This window comes from Hipposideros armiger, unplaced genomic scaffold (genome assembly GCF_001890085.2).
Source record: "Hipposideros armiger isolate ML-2016 unplaced genomic scaffold, ASM189008v1 scaffold_542, whole genome shotgun sequence".
In the NCBI taxonomy this organism is placed as follows: Eukaryota; Metazoa; Chordata; class Mammalia; order Chiroptera; family Hipposideridae; genus Hipposideros; species Hipposideros armiger.
In genome coordinates this window covers 336020-358812 of record NW_017731892.1, presented here as the reverse complement: position 1 = coordinate 358812, position 22793 = coordinate 336020, and the positions used below count along the sequence as shown (strand labels likewise).

General features: G+C 36.1%; 1 protein-coding gene across 4 annotated transcripts in view; it reads right to left on the bottom strand.

Annotated features, from left to right (window-relative positions):
- The window catches only part of CCDC102B (coiled-coil domain containing 102B), a 139899-nt gene that overhangs the window by 109049 nt on the left and 8057 nt on the right, over positions 1-22793 (bottom strand). The window contains exon 1 of one of the 4 annotated variants that reach the window (XM_019668898.1): positions 2036-2054. The exons of the other annotated variants lie outside the window; for them this stretch is intronic. The gene's annotated coding sequence lies outside the window, so the exon portion shown is untranslated. Of the gene's footprint in view, positions 1-2035; positions 2055-22793 lie in introns of those variants that run through there. 4 annotated transcript variants of the gene reach the window in all.

The following is a 22793-nucleotide window of genomic DNA, read 5'->3' as shown; positions in this document are numbered from 1 at the left end:
GCCGCTGAGCTGCCAACAGGTGGCAGGATGCTCAGCTTAAAAAAAAAAATCTACAGCTTCAAAATATGTGTTTTCACTATAGCTAGATCATCTTTTAGATTATTTCATAACTATATTTGGCAGACTTCCATTTTAAAAATGTTTATGCTCAACTATCTGCCAATAAATCACACTACAATTAGTCAACTGACCCTGACATTGTGCTTTGACTGAATTCAATCTCCACATCAGAGCTATAGAAACTGCTAGGTCTGGGGCTTGTCTGTCCCTCCAAACACCTCTCTGCCATTCTGCCCCTATGTCACATGCTTGGACCACCCTGCAGGGTCTGCTGCACACACAAACCTCACCTCAGCAATGTCCCTCATGCAAGCTGACTGCTAAGCCGTAGCACTGTCCGTCTCTCCACACACCCACTGCCCCCAGCTTCGCCTCCTTCAGGCAGAGCTGGTCCGACCTATGCCTGACTCTCCTCCATCCCTCAGAGGCCCGATATCTGAGCGGAAAACCCACCTTTGGCCTCCTCTGTGATAGTGAACAAAATAGCCATGGTTTCTGCTATCCTAGGATCTTGTTACTAACCAAAAGCAATAAGTCAAATGAACAATCATCAATTTCAATTGTCTTTGAGAGAAATAATCAGTGTACTGTAATTCAACACATACCTATTAATATATGCTTATTTACAGAAGTCTCTCTGAAGTGAGGCTTTTGTATTATCTGAAGAATAAAGGGGGCCTGAAATAAAAGCATTTTTGGCAAAAGTTACACTATCAGGGAAGAATAAAATAGGGTCTAAAGGGATTTTTGTTTTATTGTTTATAGTTATTGCTTTCCATTAACCCATAGGAAATGAATTCTAAATGAAACTCTTTTTAGATCTTTGTTTTTCCTAAGAAGTATAGGACCTCTAATACATGTACAATAATGTTAATAAAAGCCATAAGCAAGGAGAAAATCGATTAATACAAATTCAAAACATAGTGCTAAGGAACAGCTGTTACCACAGATATGACACCATACACTCTGATAAAAAGAGGGAACAGAAGGGATTCGTTTTTAATATTCAGGAAAGTAAAACATCATATTGTATTTGAAAACGGGGCCTGTCAAGCATGCATAAAGGATTAGTAGAAAAACATGCAGTTTGTATGGGTCTAAAGCAGAGAAAAATCATGTATTTTTAGGAATGCTTTGCAAGAAAACATGAACTAGTAAAAGTGAGGACTGCAGTTGTGACCGTGAGGTAAGTGAAACGATTACAAGGAATGACTACATGACCTCACTTCTATATATTGGGCTGTCGGAAACGTCATGGCATATGTTTTCTATGTTCATTGCAAAAATGCATCATGACTTTTCCGACAGACCAAATAGTTCCAGTGTTGTCCACGGTTAAGTGTCACATTTAAAAATCCATACGCTTTGGCAAGTTATATGGACAGTTATCATCTACATTTGTTGATGTGAATGTGAGATTTTAGAGTCATGTAGAGGTAGGAAATACCTGCACAAAGAAGGCAACTAAATAATATAAACTAAATTTGTACATCTTGCCAATTATTTAAAGCTTAGATACTTCATTTCCCGAAAGCATTGTAGTATAAGACAAGCATTATTGTAAACATTTAAAAACAAATATATTTGTTGGTCAAGAGTCATTAATAAATTACAAATTGTGCTATCTGATCATGTAGAAATTAGCATGGAATTCCGATGATAAGCCCTGCCTTTTTTAGCTGCCTCTTCATGGCTTCCCAGCTCTTTAACCTCTGACCATTACCTAATATAGTTGAAGCCGTGTATCACTGTTTCAAATCAATGCAATGTCTTTTCTTTAGTCTAGATTTTCAGCAAAACGTCATTTGGGAAAAAATATTTTTCTCAGTTCTAATGCTCAATGATAAAAATTAACTTCATTTCTTTTAAAATAAACTATTTCAGAATACTACCTCCAAATCATATCTTGATAGTATTGCTACCATTTGCATACAATAGCAATGTTTTCTGTGCTTTTGAAGAAGAAAAAAAATACCTTAGAGGTCAGAGGTAGAAAGTGATTCATCATACTTCTTTGGAATAGGAATAAAGGAATAAAGAAAGATCCAAAATCCACAATCCACAATCCATTTTATAAAGTGCCAATGTATAATTTGTAATGAGCCTTGGAAAAATAAAATTTCTCTCTTCTGGCAGGCTGGTCATCTTGAAGCTGTTATAATGCTTTTCCTGCCAAGTACAAATTTAGGTTCAGATAATCTAGAATTTTTTGGAGGATATAACATAATTTAACTACTCTTGTGTAGATCTTGGGAGTGGCAATAAGTTTCAAGCAAATTCTGCCTAAAAATATCCCTCAAGGGCTGGCCGAGTGGCGCGATGATTAAGAACTCGCTTGGGATGCCAGAGGGCCCTGGTTTGGATCCCACATATGAGGGCCAGTGACACTGCCCTCCACAGCTAAGATGCTGAACAACAGCTCAACCTGGAGCTGGGCTGCCGTGAGTCGCCGGCGATGGCGTAGGCTGCAGCCCCTGCTGCAGTGGGTTGCCATGGGCTACCGTGTGTAGCCAGCAGCCAGCGTGAGCGGCCAGCAGCCGCAGTGAGCGGCCGTCCAGAAGCCAGCGACTGATCTGCCTCGCCCGGGAAGAGAGCAATGATGGTGCCAAATTGGGCCGGTGAAGCAACGTCCTCCACAACTAGACTGAAGAACAAAACAGCAGCAACTTGTCTGTTCCCCTTCCCCCCAATTCCCCAGCACTGTTCCCATCCCCCCAATTCCCCAATAAAAATCTTAAAAAAAATACATATATATATATATATATATATATATATATATATATCCCTCAAGTGTCTCATCAGGAAACAAATATTAAGATATAAGGGTATTTTTCTAATATCTGAGTTCACAGCTCAAGTATATTTCATATATATATATATATATATATATATATATATGTGTAGATTTAGAAAAAAATATACATACATATACTCTACGTTACTTAATATCTATTTGCTTGGAAGCCTGACATTTCTTCAATTCCTTAGCATTGCTTAATATTTATGTTTATTTCAAAGTTTCAGTGAACAAACCACAAACTATTGCAATGTTCTCATGCAATCTAATCCAACTTAATAATGCCAAATAAATAAGCCAAAACATTCATTGAGACCTTGAGCCAAAAATGAAATTAGTATTAGCTGTGGTGGAACTAAAGAGCCTCATCAAATCTTATTTTCATGTAAGATAACCTTGCTACTATTCCAGGTGGCAAATAGAGTGCATATTTTATTGGAAAGTTGGACAGGTGACCCTGAATCTGGAATTTACATTACTATATGACTATAAATACCATTTTCTACACTGTTCCCATAAATATTAGTTAAAAATAAATTAATATAAAGTCCAGAGGAGGAGCACATAGACAAGTCAAAGTTATAATTATCTTTAATTTACAATGAGAGCAAATTTCCCTGTGAAACAATACCTATCTCAGTTCTACCACAAGCCAGGTTGTTGTGAGAGAGAAGGATTATGCTTTTCTTTAAAAGCTATTTGTTAAAATTACAGATTTTATTTAATATTAAATTCATCAACATTTTTCAATATTTATATTCATTTCAGAGTTTCAGTGAACAAAACCACAAGCTATCCCAATTTTCCTATGCATTTCCTCAGCAGAATTCCTAAGCCATATTACCCCAGTCACAGTTGCTCTTAAAGAATTCTTCACAGATGTGGTTACACTTTGTACTGAACAAGAGAGAGTCCTTTTATGTCAGTAAGATTCAGTAATATTTTCTCACACCCATCTGATGGAATGTATGAAGATTCCAAATTACTGTACCTTAGCTCTCTGGACACTTTTCACAGGCTTACTCATTAAGTTTGGATAACACAGCCCAAATGATTGTCATATTTACTTTTGAAAAGCAGTTATAATATTTTTTAACAACAACAAAAAAATTAGAGCCTGTTTCATTTTCCCAGGTGTACATTCTTAACATTAATAATCCAAATTGGCTAAAAGCTATCACCGATCAAAAAGCTAAAAGAAAAACTTGGAATCAGAAGCAGCAGTTTACAATGTATGTAGACTCTTGTGAGCTAAACCTATGCTTCCTTCATTCAACCTACTTCTTCCTGAAGCAGAGCAATATTCATGTAAAGCGTGTAGGACATTGTTAAGTTTTATTTGTTATATATGATCTGGAATTTGATTATCAGTGTAAAGAGCTATGACCATGTTGGTGGCAGAGATTAAAATTCACCCTTTTGAATTATAAATCAGATCAAATAAAACTCTATAAAAGGCCCACCTGCCCAAATCACAAGATTTCTGGTTCATCAAATGCAATAGAGAACACCTAGAAAAGATGGGGGTAAGAAAGGTGTTTTCCTGGACATGAGAAAGATCAGATTTAAGAAGCCTATGGCCCCTAGAGTTCAAGAGGCAACTTGGTAGCCTTTAGATTTGCAGCTACTCGTATTCTTTGTCAAGGGCTACTGAGAGCCTGGGACCCAAAATATTTGCCACAGGAATCGTCAGAAGTTTCAAAAATACCCCAAGAAGTTGTGTATGAGTAAGAATGTCATCCTTGTCTTGATGGTCAAGTAAAGTAATATTTTAAATGTAGAAGTTAGTGTTTAATTTATTTATTCAATCTAATTATTATATACTGCCATCATAAAACAATTTCACCTAAGCTAAGGGGCAATAGACCATCCTACCAATAATTAACATGGTCAAGGTGGTATATTAGTTTCCTATCACTGCTGTAGCAAATAACTACAAACTTAACGGTTTAAAATAATAAATTTATTATCCAATACTTCTGAAGTTCAGAAGCTCAGAATAAATCTCTCTGGGCTAAAACCAAGGTGTAGGCAGGGCTGGTTTCTTTGAGAGGCTTCGAGGGGAAAATCCATTTTCTGGCCCCTTTGAGCTTCTAAAGACCACCTGCATTCCTTGGCTCAAGGCCCCTTCATCACATCATGCCAACCCTTTCTCCCATCACCACATATCCTACCTCCCACACTGATCTTCCTGTCATCATTTATAAGGACCCCTCTGATGACAGTGGGCCCACCTGGGTAACCCAGGATCCTCTCCCATCTCAAAACGCTTGGCTTAATCACACCTGCAAAATCTCTTTTACCATATAAGGGAACATATTACAGATTCAGAGATTAGGATGTGAGCATCTCTCGGGGGTTAGTGTTCAGCCTACAACAGGTGATATAGTGACACTGGACTTTGAAACCGCACAGATATGAGTTCACATTCTTGCTTTGTCATTTACCATCTTGTGACCTGAGGGATGTAATTAAACTATGTGAAAAAGTTTTATCATCTATGAAATGGGGATATTAATAGCTTTGTAAAAAGGTTCTTTCAAGGGTATCGTGTGAATTTTCCCTCTCTCTAGGATCATTCCCTTCAGCACGCCAACCGTGTCATTCCCACCTTCCCCACCAAGTATTGCTCCATTTCTCCACTCCATGACAAAAGAGACAATTTATCTAACGTGTTGTTTATTTTTACTGCGTTCATTTCCTCACATCCCATTCTCTCCTCCACCCATTTCACTGGAAATCTGTACACTCCATTCCACTGAAATCCCACTTGCCAAGGTCATGAATGACTTCAGAATTGCCAAACCAGATATTCATTTTTTATTCTTGCCTAACTTGACCTCAGATGTATTCAAAAGAGTTTAAAATCCTAGGGCCGGCCGAGTGGCTCAGTTGGTTAAGAGTTTGCTCAAGGGTGTGAGCTCTGAGCAACACGGTCACCGGTTCGATGCCAGGCCGGAGCTGAGCTGCCACTGAGCTGCCAACAGGTGGCAGGATGGCTCAGCTAATAAAAAAAATAATAATTAAAAAAAGAGTTGAAAATCCTTTGCCCTTTAAACATGTTTGTTTTCCCCATCACCACACTCTTCCAATTATTCGGCTGCCTCCTGCTCGTCTCAAATTCGGAGGTTCAGAGGCTTAATGACACTAAGTAGAATGTCTTTGCCACAGACTGCCAAGTTCGCATCTCCAGTCCTTTAATCCTTCCTGAGCTCTCGACTCACATAGTGTGGTAGTTTGTCCCTCTCTCCATTTGGATGTCTGATAGGAATTCCACCTCAACTTCAACCAAATTGACCACATTTAACTTTTCATCCCCAGCCCTTTGCAATTGTATTTTTCCATTGTTAACGTTACAGCAAATAACCATCCATCTAACACTCAAGTCAAAAGCCCAGTTTCCCTCTGACCCACTCTAGTCAGCAGGTGCCATCATCTCATTCCTTCGAATTATTTCCAAGATCCACCTGCTTCTTTCCACCTCCACTGCCTCTCTCCTGTAGAAACAGCCACCCCAGCTGTCAACATCACTGCGATTGAAATACCTACTAATAATTCTCTCTCTGTCTACCTGGTATGCAGCAGCCAAAGCACCTTTTTAAATGTTTTAATAAAATTACATAATTCTCTAATTAAAACATATCAACGCCTCCCTATTACAGTTAGAGTAACATTAAAATGTTTAACTACTGTCTGTTTCACATGGACTGCCACTAGCCTCTCTCCCTGACCTTGATCCGTACCATCCCATCCCTTCGATGACCTTCCCTTCTGCTCCAGTCCTGATGAACTTCCACAGGTTCATTCCCACCTTCGGACCTCGGGGGTAGCGTGCTCTTTCCTCAGATCCTTAGCTTTCAATGAGTTCTCCTGCTCTGAGTATTTAAATTTTAAGAGGCATTGTAGGTTTAAACTAAGAGGGTAAAACGCTAACAGTAGAATTTTAAGCGTCGACCTCCAGATGTGATAACCCTTCACAAATGCATGATATATCTATAATAAAGACACTTTCAATGTACCTTTTGCATGATGCTTATAGAAGCTCTGTTAGGTAGCTATGCAGGCCTGAACAAACGTCAGAAAACCTGATCAGTGGCAGAAACAGGGCTTAAGTCAGATCTTTCATCTCCAAATTCAGAGCTATGACCACTTTACCCAAATGTTTCTTCCACAAATGTTCAGCATAAATGCCAGAATCCTGACCCAAACACCCAGCAAAGTGTGTGGTCTCCTGGCCGCTTAACTCAGGAAGAGTGAGGGCTGAGGTAAAGAATTAGTTTCAACCCCTAACACCATCCAGAAGGCTACAGAACTTGTGCTTCTATAAAAGAGAACGCTCAAGGCCAGGAAACTGGGCGAAGAAGAAGGTGGTGGCACCAATGCTCCACGCCCTGTTCTCACACACTGGGCCTCAGAAAAGGATACTCGTTTGGAACCCAGCTCTCCTCCATGAACGTAAACTACTTGTTCAAAAGAGGGACATTAAGGAATTAGGTTTCAGTATCCTTAAAATGCCTTTCCCAGGCCACCTCAAAAAATATATACCACACACGTATACCTATGTATGTATATGCACATATATATGTGTGTGTATACATAATGTATACATACACACACAGTACACACATATATTTTTTAGCCTAGTTGTATATGATTTTAATATTATTACTTAGCAGATTGAGAAAAACTTTTGTATATATATAAGAATGACAGCAGTACTTGGAGAAAATAATTCCCCTGTGTCAAATCACTTTTCGGTTTGATCCATTTTCACCACAATTATACAGGAACAAACAAAGACTTAAGGGAAAATCATAGTTACATTTAATGTACTTTGGATGTGAACGTCTATGTGCCATTGTTTCAAAGGTTCACGTCACATGCTTATAAAGTCTTCTTTTAGGTTCAAAAAATATAAAGTGTCTCATAGATTATGAAGGTCTCAATAAGTGTTCATTTTACTGCAAACCATAAATTAATAATCACTGTTATTCATTAAGATTATATTTTTACATCCAAATCATGCATGCTTACCAAGCATGATTTATGCTATGATCAAAAAGAACAGGACCTAGAAATTAAAAGACTAGAGATTTAAATATTGTTTGACAGATCTGGTGTAGATGAAGTTGTGTGGTTGAAATAGTTCCTTGAACATTTACTCTCATTAAGTATTAAATAGTAAGATAAAGAAATTTTATAGATTTACCAAAAATGCTAACAGTTTTTCCCAAATAAAGTAAAATTTAAGAAGAAAATGTTGACTCTGAGTTAACATTAACCAGGATTATTTTCAATGTCCTTCAATGCCACTGAGTCATCTCCAAGTCTGTATTTGTGGCATGTAGATCCAAAATGAAAAATTATTGATTTTGGGCAGAATCTATCCATCAATGACGTATGTTGAATTCCAAACTGAAATTTTTGGTTTGTCACTTAGTCTAATCTCGCTAAACAATCCCTGAAAGAAGCAGCTCAAGAGAGTTCTTGCACATCAAATATAGAAAATTTAAAAAACAGCCTAACATATTAAATTATAAACATATGGATGGAGTTTCCTTTAAATTACTTTTGAGTCTAAACCTTAAGGGTAAAGAATTTAACGAAACACATTTGCAGTTTCCGTAACACAAAACATTTGAACAGTTAAACAGGGACTTCAACTACCCCCAAGACAAATGAGATTTCCATTCTAATAGTGAGTAAACTGAACCTCTCTACTACTATTTAAAAATATCTGCACCCTAACAATTAAAATGTCAATGTGTACTATGCACTTTTGTAATAAATAATATTGAATCTATATATTAGAGAGTAGAGGGGTTTTTATTTGTTTTTGCATTCTGGAGCCAGGAAAAGTGAGAAATCAAGAAAAAACTGCAAAATAAGAAAGATATATTTTAAAACAGTAATTCTCTCATATTTTGACCTATCCGTGTGCACCTAAACCATAGCAAACTTTTTCAAATGATTATGCCTTTGACTAGTAAGTACTTCATAGTGTGTGGGTACCTAAAAGCAGGGGAAATTGAAAAATTTAGCAGCAAATTAGGGCATTTTTATGCTCAAGTCCGTTGCCTTTTCAACGATTTTTTTTTTGTATCAACCTCAAAACTCTCAGATTGCAAAAGTGACTGAAATTAGGTTATGAAAGAATGAGACTATCATCTTGCTAGCACTCTCTCTATTGAGCCCTCTCTTGGTCACTCTGATGAAATCAAGAGCCATGTCATGAGCTTTCCTCTAGGGAGGCTCATGTGGCAAGGAACTGAGGGAAGCCTGTGACCAACAGCTCCTGAGAAGTTAAATCCTGCCCATGAGCACCTGAGGGAGCTGGGAAGTAGACCGCCCCAAGCGGAGCCTGAAGCCCACGGCAGCCCTGGCTGACACTTTACTTGCAGCCCTGTGAGAGGCCTGTGGCCAGAGGACTCAGCTAAGCCACCCCTGATTCCTACCCTGAGAAACTCTGACACAAGAAGGTGCTGTTTTAACCCACTACATTTTGGCATAATTGGTTATGCATCAATATGGAAAGACAAAACACGACTACCAAAATCACTTTCTCAAATGATCAAGTATCGCCATCCATCTCAATTTTGTGTAACCTTACCCAAAAGTATGTGTACCGAAGAAATAAAATGTTAACATTTACCAATTAAAGTCAGGCTCAATGGCAAGTTTAATTAACGAGGGAATAGGAACCAGTAAATCTCAATCCAAATGCCAATCATAGGATTAAGAGTAAATTCATTTTATGGTTTCTTCAGATAATGTCAAATTGTAAAGGGTCCATGGCACTAAAAATATATTGTATTCAAGGGGGTGAATATAAGAAATATTATATTTCTTGTTTAAATTAGATATGTTGACATGGACAAAAATGGGACTTGTCTTTTCAAAAGTCATCACAACAAGAGATAGACCCCGTGCCATTAGTTTATAGGAAGAACATTGTGTAACTAACCCAAAAAGGGAGAAAATCATCCAAACCAAGCTCATGAGTTATGTAATCAGGGTGACAGCCACGATGAACAAAATTACCTTTCATTCGTTATTGTCCATTATACTTAAACTATTTGAAATCCACATACAACTTTAGAGTCTATAGGCAGATTCAGTTTATTAACCACTCCTCTAAAATGTTTCTAGTAGTTTGACAACACAGAAAAGTTTCTTTACAGATTACTTTAAAATAGCTAAAAAGACTGCAGTTTCACACAAAAAAATGTGAATTGTCATAAAAATTCATTTTTAGTCTCTGTTGATATTTAGGAAATCAAAGACCAACAAGGGAGAAATATCCTGGGTTTCCATTTGTATGTTTTGGCCCTTTGAAAAAGTAATCGGAACAGGAAATAGAAATTGACATGCAACAATGCCTTTATCGAATTAAAATTAGAAAATGAGAATAGGGTATAGATTCACTGCCCTAAAAGATATCTCAAGAGCACATGACTACCTATAATTACAAAAGATTTGAAGCTGCTGTACTCTACAGTACATTTAAGTCAATATATATGATTTTCCTCTCTAGTGATAAGTAAAAATGGGCATGATCATTTTTACATTTTGATATTCTAATACATTAATTTATTGAAAAGTATTTTTTTTTTACAATTAAAGTGCAACATACTGTTTTGCTTTTGGAAAAGTAGACAGTGCCTACTGATTATTAAGATTTTTTTCCATTTTTGAATGTAAAGTACAACAATATGGGAAAAGCTTTCTATTCAACAGCCCCTTATTTAAGTTCAGTAGTGCTTATTTTCAACACAGAAATGGCATAAAAATCTCTAAGTTCTTCAGTTTCATCAACCAAGTAGCAAATATTAAGTAAATATTTGTTGTTGAATGAATGAATAAATGAATGAGTGAGAGATATTTAAGACAAAAGTCTTTTAAATCCAGCAAAGATTATTTTTAAAGAATTTATAAATACAATAATTTCATATGAGGAAATCATAGCAATTATTCATAAACTTTTCCAGATAAAGTGAGTGAACACACCCTAACTCATTTTATGTGGTCAAAACAACCTTGATACCAAGATTTGACAAGAACTTTAGGACAAATATTTTCCACTAACATAGACATAAAAACTGGAACAGAAACATTAGAAAGAAAAACCTAGTGATAAAAGATTAACAGATCACAAAGAGCTTGAGTATATTCCAGGAATATAAAATTGGTTTAGCATCTGATTATCAATCATCACAGCTCAATAAACATATTGACAAAATAAAGAAGAAAACTCTCAATAGATAAATAAAATGCATTTGATAAAATTCAATTTATGATTAAAAAGCATAGCAAACAAAAAAATAGAAGGAAAATACAAGATATGATAACAATTATTTTCAGACAACCTAAAGTAATAATCCTTAATGGTGAATTATGGAAAGATTTCCCCCCAAAATCAGAAATGAGAAATGGGTATCTGCTAATACTACTATTGCTCAGTATTATACAAGAGAAGAATCTTAGCCAGTAAAAAAGAAAATTAATTTCAATAGGAATAGGAAGGAAGAAGTAAAGCACACATTTTCCTACAATATGATTGTGTAAGTAGAAAATTCAAATCAATCCACAAACTATTCGAACAAGTGAAGTTTAATAAGTTTACTAGATGTAAAGTCTATGCACACGATAATGTGTATTTCTATATCCTAGAAAAAATACATCTCAAATATCAAATTCTAAAAACAACACCATTTTATACATCAAACCCATCAAAATAGTTAGGAATATTACAGAAGATGGGTAAACTTATGTTCTAAAACTACCATATGTTATGGAAACTAAAGAATAAATAAATACAGGGATATATCATGTTTATCAATTGGAAAGCTCAAAATTGTAAAGATGACACATCCACATTTACCCAGATTGACAAAGCAATCCCAGTCAAAACCTCAGAAGGCTTATTTTGTGGAAATTGCTAAATTGATTCTAGTCTTCATTGAGAAATGCCAAGAGTCAAAAATAACCAACAAAATGTTAAGGAAGAAAAAAGTTAGAGGAATTATATGACTGGATATAAAAATGAAGCTACAAGAATTAAGACCATGAAATATTGGCACAAGGAGAGACTAATGGAAAAGAATACAGTCCAAATACAGCCCACCCCTCTGTGGTAACTGATTGAAGCCAGTTCAGTATGGGAAACTATTTTTCGTTTTTCAACAACAGGTGTTGGCTCAACCATATGTCCATATGGAACTAATTGCTACATCACACCATATAAAAAAAATCACATCCAAACAGAGCACTTATCTAAAAGTGTAAGACCAAATAATAAAGCTCCTGGACATTAACTGTGAAGCATCTCTCATTACCTTGCATTTAGCCAGGATTTCCAAACAGAAGAGCAAGCATTAACCATAATTAACCATAGTTGGTTCACTTTACAGGAAGCCATGAAAGTGGAAACCCATCATTTAGATATTCAGACAGCAGCCAGTTGCCAAGTGCTGTCCTTACAAATACTGTGTCTACCCAGATTTCTGGCTGTCAAGTAGCTTCCAGATTAGGCAGGAGAATAGACATGATAAGGAGAATATGATCCCAATATAGTAACGTTTGCTCTAATGGAAGTACAGCGCTCAGGGGTAGCATAGGAGTGGGGGAAGGTCCTTCTGCTCGGTGGCTGAGAAAAAAGTATTACTGTGCGAGTGAGAACTTTCCAGTCACTTGAGGGGGGGAAGAACATGGTAACATGGGCTGTGGTTACACGTTCATGGAGTTCAGAGTCCTTGGCAAGCTGTACATCCATCAGCTACCCTTGAAAGGAGATAGGTTCCTTGAAACAATGGTACTTCCTTGAACTCGGTGTTTCCCAATTAGTTGGAGTGCAATAGTGTGGTCTATTAAGGAGATTTTAAATAAGCATACAATAAAAAAATTTTCAGTGAATTTACTGTGTTTAATTCCAATAAAACATTTGATGAAATTTGTACATATGACCTATATTTAAAACTTTAGCTTGTTTTTCCCCCTCTAATCATGTCTCTTTAATACAAGGGAACATATCATGAAGCACTGGCTGAACCCTCCTTTAGTTTCTAACCACCCAGGTTAAATTCTCCAGATGTTTCCTTGTCTTATGAAATGAATGCTCATTGAAACAATTACCTTCAGATTATCAGAATTTCATTGTCAACTACACATCTCTTAACAGAAATGAAGGCATGAGTCTCAGCAAACAAATGGTTTGGAAAGCCCTTGACAAGTCTTATGACAAGCCATCAATTGTCCTGTTTGTACCCCCCCCACACACACACACACACAAACACACTCGGTCACCTGCTTGAAAAGATAAACACAGTTATCTTTCTTGCCTTTATAAAAATGTTTAATTTGAATAGATAACCAGCAAAATTCTCTGAGCCTTCAAAATAATGAGCATTAAAAACACAAAAGCAATTGGTCTTGGGGGAAAAAAAAAAACCTAACCCAACCACTTCCCCCATCATCTTTGAATATATTTATTTCCATTTTCAAAAATTTAGGACACATAAGAATAGAATCAAGACAATTATTTTGCTATTCAAATGCTAAAATTAAAATGGAAAATGTGAAAAAGCAAGTAACTAATATTTTGGAAGAAGGCTAAAATTTAAATGTTGAGTTCCGCTTGTTCATTTTGTTTATGAAAGCCAGATCTACTTTTAAATTTCTAACAATCTTTGGCAGCACATAAGATCTGACCTCAGAGTCCCCAGTCTCCCACTGAGCTCTGTTGCATAAAATCTAGAAAACAAACCCATATTCAAATTGCTTTTATGCTTTAAGATTGTTCGTTCCATTTCAAGTCAAAAGAATTCTCAGACATATATAATCATAAGTCAATTAAGCATTTTATAAAAATAATGATAAACTGAAGTAAAAAATAGAAAAACACATGTAAACATTTTATAACAGCAGATTAAACCTACTAGTAAAAGAAATTTAAAATAACAGAATTTTTTTTCTATACAGCAAAGGAGTAAATGTTCTGATTACCTTGGGGACTGTTCTGGCTTAAATGCAATTCTGAGCCTTTTTTTCCCCCCATAGTGTTAAAAAAACAAGCACATCTTGTTAATCATACCAGAAGTTAACTTGAATACGAAAACATTTTCTTTCCCATTTTATTATACATTAAAGTCAGACCAACTAATCCTTTCTCTATTTACTGCTGCTTTGAGTCATTATTACTGATTTTAGAATAGCTAATAGCTCTTCAAAGAACATTTCTGTAATTTTTTTTGTTGCCCCACAAAGTGAGAGAGAAACAGGAAAAAGTATATAGAGAAAACGGATTTGATTTACCTTCTGACCAGGTGTGAGACCTTGGAGAAGTTCATTTTTCCCAGACTCTGTTTTAACAATAAACCTGGCATGATAATACCCACTGTATGAGTTTGCTTCGAGAACGCAATGCTACAATATAAATAAAAATCCAGGCACAAGGTCAGCATTCAATAAATGGTAGCTATTATTTTATGACTGATTCCTTTCACTACATAAAATTCCCTTTCTGTACATCATGAATCTGTGGCTGAAATTAAAATACACATTATAAAACAATATTCACACATTTCTAATTATTTTACTAGTACCAAATCTTTACTGACCTAGAGGCCATTATCCCAAGAATCAGCTCTTGGAACAATTTATTCTATTTTCTATGTCTCCATTGGGCAATGAAATATCTGCTAAAATGAAATCGAGGGAAAAGGAGATTAATAAAATTCAGAAAGCAAAGCACTTAAAGAGAAAACAAAGATCGAGGTACAGGAATATAAACTATCCTACTTTCAAACGATCTGAAGCTATGGAAACAGTGAAATGATAAACCGAAGCAAACAACTCACACTACTTTTTCCTTGGTTCCTGTCCAAATAGGATGCACATTTCAGAGGCCATCCAGAGGCAAGCCTCTCTAGCATTCTGCTCTCGTCCTGTCACCAACTCTTAGTTTGCACTTAAAAGTATATGAGGTACACAGGCTAGATTAAAAGACACAGATCCCGGGCCTATGAAAGTATGTTGGTGCCGCAGCTATGTGAAAACCGAAATAGAGTTCCGTTTGTTCATTTTTCTGGGTGCATATGCAGGTGTAACGGGGATGGAAGGTGGGGAATTATGAGTAGTCTACACTCAGCGTCCCCATCAGTTTGTTCCTCTCTCACCTGTGGCCTCAAGCTCTGGTTTATTCCTTTATTCTGTATTTAGGACACAACCTCATCATCTTAATATACCTGTTTCTACCACCAGTCGATGAGCTTCTTAGGGGCAGAACTCGCATCCTATTTATATCTCTGTCCTCACAGTAACTAGAATATAGAAGACACTCAATTAATGAATCCAGAGGGAACTAAAATTACCATTCAATTAAAAGAGTTGACAACTCCCCAAATTCATATGCATGAAATTATGTTTATGAATGTCCACTGGGCCATAACAAATTCATCTGATTTCATTAATTTGGAATCCTCGGGCTTGCTGGAAGTGAAAGCTGTATCTGTGTATGTGGATGTGTGTGTTTATGTGGAAACAGAAAGCATGCATTTTGCTGCTTCCAGTATTTTAGGGAGAACCCTTTCCATTTCTCATGCTATAGGTTAATAGCTTTCTTCCATTGTTGTTTTCCTATTAATACAATTCACCATCATCCTTTCGATTTGTGTAGACATAAATGTAGACTTCCCTTATTCATTCTTCATCCTCCAATCAATTACCAAAATGTTCGTTTTACTCTCAGAGAAGTTTTTATCTCTGCTCACTTTTCTCCATCTCAGCCACCTTAGTCCAGGTGAGGTCAGCTCACTCTTAGATTTCTGAAACAGATTTTCACTGTTCTCCATTCCGATACTGTTGACCTCTCAACAACTGAAGGAATTTTGTGTGTATATATATATATATATATGTGTGTGTGTGTGTGTGTGTGTGTGTGTTATTTATTTATTTATTTATTTATTTTGTCTTCGCTGAAACGCTTCCAATTGCTTTTGGATTATTCTTAGGACTAATTCACAGTCCTTACTGCAGCTGCACTAGCCTTATCCACCGGCCTCCTCTCCTGTCCGTTTTTGCCTCTACAAGTTCCCTCTGCTTGGACACCTGGGCAGCTCACCTTTGATTCTAGCTGAGAATCTAGTCTTGAATTACCAAAATAATTCACCTTCCTTTGGGTGACAATACTCTATTCCTCTGCGTGAATCCTTCAGAAGGAATCATTCTTCTATGAAAGATAGTAGAAGTACCAGCTTGAACTAACACACGTGTATTTCCTATTTTAAATAGAAAATTCTTGAATATTCATTAGAGTTTATTTCTTTTTCTTCCTCTCGATTTTGTCAGAACATCAACCTACTCAACTTGTACTCAACATCTGAAAGGCATAACTTTACTTTCTAAAGATATTTAATGCTAACACATAGAGAGGCTATTCAAATTCATTATTATGCTTTTAAAAATACTTTCCTTTTCTATCATGTAAACTAAACCACCACATGAAAGTTGTTTTCTACTCTTTATAACTTCCATAATCCAGTGGTCACGTACAGCCAGTTTCTAAACAATTATAAAGCATATAGGAACTAAAAAGAAAATTTCTTCTGAAAAAAAGCTTTCACGTTTAGATTTTTGTCACAAAAATACAGTTCTTAAATTTAACACTTTGTTCCTAAAGTAGAAAACAGGCCACTTGACATTTTAATGTAATGTGGATTTTTCATATATTTTTAATAAATGTATTAAAATAGATTTTCTCATTAAAATACTGAAACCTCTTAATGGAAAAATGAGAAGCTGATTTTCTATTCTGTAAACCCAACCATGACTTACAGCTTTTCCAATTTCCTTATGTTCAACAATAGAGTATTTTAAAAAAGAAAAGATTAAGCACTGGTCACGTAATGATGAAAATCTAGCACTGTAAGTATATTTATGCTTCTACCTCATGGGAGTTTTACCTCATTAGTGTCAGTAGGAGAATCTTACATTCATTTCCAATATGGATAACTTCAAAGTTGCCTGCATTTGGTGACTGAATCATTTTCCCATTTAAGTGAACATAACATACTCGGTGCGTTAAGTCCAAACTCAGTCTAACACTCGTCTCCTGCAGCCATTCACTTTTAACTCCACTTCTCTCCCGACCTGTGACAGATCCTCTCCTTCATGCTTTATGAACCCCCCCAAAATCATCACCTGCCATCTCTGCCGTCTGTCCACACTCAGGCCTTCCAGAAAGCCTTCTAGCTTTCAATCACTTAATCAACTTGGCTATCCTTTCCAAAACTCCCTATTTCTTAAAACCTCCTCTGCCGGCCTAAATTGCTCCCTTTTTTAAAGTTTCCATTGTTTTGACACAACAGGAAACTGTTCTCTTGAAAGTTTCCATGGAAGCTACTCGGTATACATGGTTTTATATTTAGTCTTCCTAATTAAGAAAATTATTCAAAAGATAGTCTTTCTTTTAAAAAAAATCACTATATTTACAAATATCCAGAGAATATCTTGAGTTCAGGAAGCATTAAGACACACGAACAACAGAGATTTTATTTCTAGATTAAGGCAGATGTGGGGATATTTTTTCTAATGACAATATACAACTGCAAAACAAATTACTTTAGGTTTTTTTCTGGTTGCATTTTCATTTTAATTAGCTAGAAGTCATATGTGTGATGCATAGCTACATCTGAACAGGACTTTATCACCTGCTGAATCCATTTATGCAAATAATTGTCCATTTATGAAATTTCTTCATTGAGGTTTACAAATAACTTTCTTGGTTAAAAAAAAAAAAGATAAGAATCAAATCCATCTGAAAAACACTGCTCACTATCTCATTCCAAATTTTCGGTTCTATTAGTTTTTTTGTTTACTTTTTGCATTTTTCTTTAAACCAAACGTCCCTCGTACAGAATGCACCCTATTCAAAGATGAACAGTCTTGCATATCTCCCTGTAGCTCTAAAGTTGACTGAAAAATTATTATAAAAACTAAATACACATAATCAAAAGCAAGTAGTGGTAAACATACTGTATTAAAAGATAAACTGAGGCGTATGAACACTTGTAAGAGTGTATTTGAGCAAGAATCCAATCCAGTCAGCCAGTGCCAACCCAGAAGTGGCCAGGAGCACTCACCCCCAGGAGCTTGGGACAGACTTTCACAGAGAAAAGATGGAAGCAAAGCAAGGACATGCTTGATCGGCTAGAGCTTAACGCCTAACTGGCTGTTTGTGAGTGGTCGTCCTTAGCTTTCCGAATTCGTTACCTGAGCTATTTCTAGGCTGAGATTGTGGTGTGCTTACCTAGGCTGTCATGGCATTAGAGCCACCTCAGTCTACTGGCCTCTTTCATTAGTTAGTTTTACAATAGTAATTTTCAAAAATGTATATTTCCATTTGTCTCTACTTCTGTTTTCATCCAGTTTACGGTTTTGAAATCATTTCAGCAACTCATGAAACAAAGTTAAAATAAAAGACACACAAACCAGCAAAAGCATGTAAAACAATCTATTTTGATGACCGTTTTATTAAAAGCATACACATGCATACACAATAAGGCCTACTCGTTTCTTCATGTTGCTAAAGTAGAATAAGAATAAACATCTCTTAGTTTTTGAGCCTTGAATATTCGTTCAGCAAACATTTATTGAATTTCTTCTATGTGCCAGGCCACTGTTCTGTGGTTGAAGGTGCACCGGTAAATAAATAGATTTAAACGTCTGCCTTCGTGGGGCTTTATACTGATTGCAAGTGAAATCTGACTCACAGAAATTCAAATGTATTATTTCTTTTTCTCCAAAGATTCACTTGTAGAAAATTATCTAGATGCTTTCCTGTTGTTCACTGGAACAAAGATTTTGTCATGAAAGCATCAAAATACATTATTTTGAACATGTTGGAAGAACTGGAAGTAATAGAACTGCATAAAGTATAACACAAAACTAACCCCATTTTTGGAGTTTAAGCACATATTCCTGATTAATCTCCCAAATATAAATATTTACACATGTTCAACTCTTCATCCTTTATGAAAAACCTCTGGACTGAGAGTGAACTGAACTTTCTAAAAGTTCTCAAAAATATTTTAAACAGAAATCCAGCTGCTCCCACCCACCCATGGCACCGTGTTCAAAGTACAATACTGCACGGCTTCATTTTAGTCCTTGAATACCGCAAATTACCGCAGGTCACATTTAGTCCTTGTGTTATATGCCTTTAAACATGGGATTACAGATGACGTTGAGCAAATAAAATTATTAGTGCATATGGACCTACCCAAGTTTCATAATAATGTGTTTTCTTAAAATACATGATTAATCTACTTTGAAATCACAAGGCTACCTACCTCTTAATAGAAATAGCGTCAGTTTCAGAAAGAACCTGGTACCTCTTATAACATGAATGGAAAAAATATAAAAGGAACATGCAAAATTGATTTTGTGTATAATTAAAACTATATTTATTTATAGTACTATATTCATTTAAAATACTATAAGGATATTGAATCAATTATTTTCTCTTGCTAAGGAACACTTAAATATTCAGAAAACCTGAGATAAAATAATATAGAAAAATCAAAAGAAGAACAGTAGAATTGCTCAAAACTGAACATTCTTAGATTATGTAACATAAGAAGAAATATTAATATATACATACATGTCACCACAAATTATCAGAACTGCAGCTAATAATATGTTGATGACTTCTTATCTTAGTCACTGGCATTAGATTTATAGTCTTGTTACATTTCTAAGGACTCTACTAAGATTAAAATAATATAAATCATATATTTAATTCTTTTTTTCAATTTTAATGTAAAATAAAACAATTATTTTCAGATATATTATTTGGAGGAGAATACTTTCCCCAGAAAAACACATATGGCGGTTATGCAATGCGTAAGCTATTTCTTATAATAATGAGATCCAAAATCTTGATTTCACTGGGAAAATCTCATTTATAAAGTTTTGCAATCTTAAAAGACATGAAATATTTAAAAATGTAAATGTTAGATTTTGATTTGATGATCAGTTACTGTACATGTCGGAACTTTTTCCCTGTCCATACTTTCTCCATGTTAGACAAAATGTGTTAGTAATTTGTTTAGACATAGAGTCTCCCACCATCTCCAATCATCTTTTGAAGCGTTGATATTTCTGGGTTTGGCAAAAGAGAGAATAACACAGAAGAGAAAAGCAATTTAACTATATAAAGCAGAATTCTTAACACAATTGCTAATTGATCTGGAATCAGTTTTCATCTCTTTGTTTCTATTGAAGGCAGAGTGTTTTATTTCCTTAGTAAAGGAATTGGATTGAAAATGTCAGAAAACACAAACAAAAAAACAGGCAGTGTGAATAGCTAGTGTTTATATTTCTCTAAATATCTGGCTTTCCAGTCCCTAAAATAGAAAATGTAAGACATGTGCAATGAAAACTGCAAAAGGCTGAAGACCAGATTAAACTCATACGCTTCTGAAAGCTTGCTTTGTTTTTATGTACCCTCCCAATTGTATAAATATTTTCTTTCCAACTCGTTCCCAAGCAATCCTTATAATGCCACAGTTTTAAGTCTTCCTCCAAAACTGTATTTTACCTTTTCTTCCCTATGCTTTCCCAGATTTGTGTCTTTCATTTAGTTTATTTAAAGAAAAGAAAAGAAACAAACAAAAAAATACTATGAAATGTGTGGATTCCTAGAATTGGGTTTCATCATTGCCTCCTTCACACCAATTAGGTTTTCTCAAATGACAGCAAGGAGAGAACATATTGGTACCATTTATTTCCACAGGTCACGTATTTTTCATACTTCTCAGTAACAATATAACATAAAGATATCGATATAACAACATCAGAATGGTGCAGGGAAAGCCAGAGAATTCTGAGTTCAGAACCAGAAAACTTGGGGTAAATCTGGTCCTTGGGAAGGTCACTCAGAAACATATCTTCATTTACTACAAGGAGATAAATCAAATGCCTTAAATATGATCTATGGGTGCTATGAGACCACTATGTAATTGTTTATATTTGGGAATACTACAGCCTGTACTGTCCACTATGCTAGTCACTAGTCAGGTGGAGCTTATGATCTCTTGAAGTGAGGCTGGTCTGAATTGAGATGTACTCTAAGTGTAAATTTGGTGCAGTATGAAAAATAAAAATGTAAAAGAGCTCATTAATAATTTTTTGTTGATGACATTGTAGAATAACATTTTTAATAAGCTGAGTTCAGTAAAATGGTATTAAAATTAATTTCACATTTATATTTAAACTTTTTAAGTGACATTAAATTGTAGATGTTGCTTGAATTATATTTCTACTGGACAGCTCTACTCCAGAGTATGCAAAACCTTGAAGTTCTTTATAGATATTTTTACAGAATAGAAAACTATGTTTTGATTTTTTAAAAATACGTTCAGCGTTTTGGGCAATATTTCTGTCTCTACAGAGGCTTGCTATCTATACTTCTGATTCAGATGACTACTGGTAACATTATTTGCACATATATGCTTGAGAAATGCATTCTACTGATAATGGAAATACACACCGAAGCAGTCATACCTACCATTCAAATAGAACAGAACAGGACACTGTCATTCTGTCACATGGTCACAAAATGCAGAAAAGGCGTTTCTGTCGTCGTGACACCAAAATAACATGGACGTTATTCAGAACCCTGGATATGACTGTCTTATCTCCTGTTAATCAATTTCTACCTCACTCCTGCATCGCCCCCATCAGCAAATGGGCATGCTCTATATAACGCCTTCGACCTTCAAAATCATCATCTTGATACTCAGCCAGAGCCACCCCGTTTCTCTAGCGTTTTATTACAATAAAAATCTTTGAAATGCATTTTCACTCATCCCATTCTCTCTTGAGCTTGGTCTAGCAGTATTCAAGTGTCGATCTCTACAGAAAAAAGAGACAATCCACGACTTCCATATCGCTAAATCTAATCAATGGTCACTTCTAGGCTTGAAATTCCTGTCTCCCTTGGCCAATCATTTGTCCTTTATATAATGGGGCACTCCATCTTTCTGCAACCATTCATCCATTTGGCCTCTGAGAGGCTCCTCTCTCGTGGTTCTTGTCCTACCTTGCTGACAGCCGCGTCCCTTTCTGCTTCGATGGGCCTGCCTCCAGCACTGACTCATCACACCTCTTCTGCTCCCAGGTGAGTACAGCTCTGAACACATCCAGTCCTTGGCCTTTGGAACCACCGATTGGCAGCTTCGATCTCCAGCCTGAGATCTTCCCTTAGCTGTGGACTCATATTTCCAGCTGCCGACTTAGGATCACCACTTCAGTATTTAAGTGGCATCCCAAATTCCGCATGCCCCAAAACACATTCTTGAATACTGCCCCCCATCTAAACTACTCCTCCCACTGTCTTCCCTCTGTCAATACATGGATATTTCATTCTTCCAGTTTCTCAGATCAAGCCTGGAAATCATCCTTGATTCCTCTTATTTTTTTCCCCCATAATGTACATCAATCATCATTGTTGGAAAATTCTGTCAGCTCTGGTAGGGAAATGTGAAATATACCCAGAATGTCACCAGCTTCATCTCTACTTGAAATTGCCTTATCTTTTGCCTGAACTGTTGTATTTCAATGGATCTTCCTACTTCTACATGTGCTCTACTTCAATGTATTCTCCACAACAAAGCTGAAGTGAGCCTTTTTTTTGTTTGTTTGTTTAAAGATTTTTTGGGGGAATTGGGGGGAAGGGAACAGTGCTGGGGAATTGGGGGAATGGGAACAGACAACTTTCTGTCCTTTTGTTCTTCAGTCTAGTTGTGGAGGACGTTGCTTCACTGGCCCAAGTTGGCACCATCATTGCGCTCTTCCCAGGTGAGGTAGATCAGTCACCGGCTTCTGGATGGCCACTCATTGCAGCTGCTGGCCACTCACGCTGGCTGCTGGCTACACA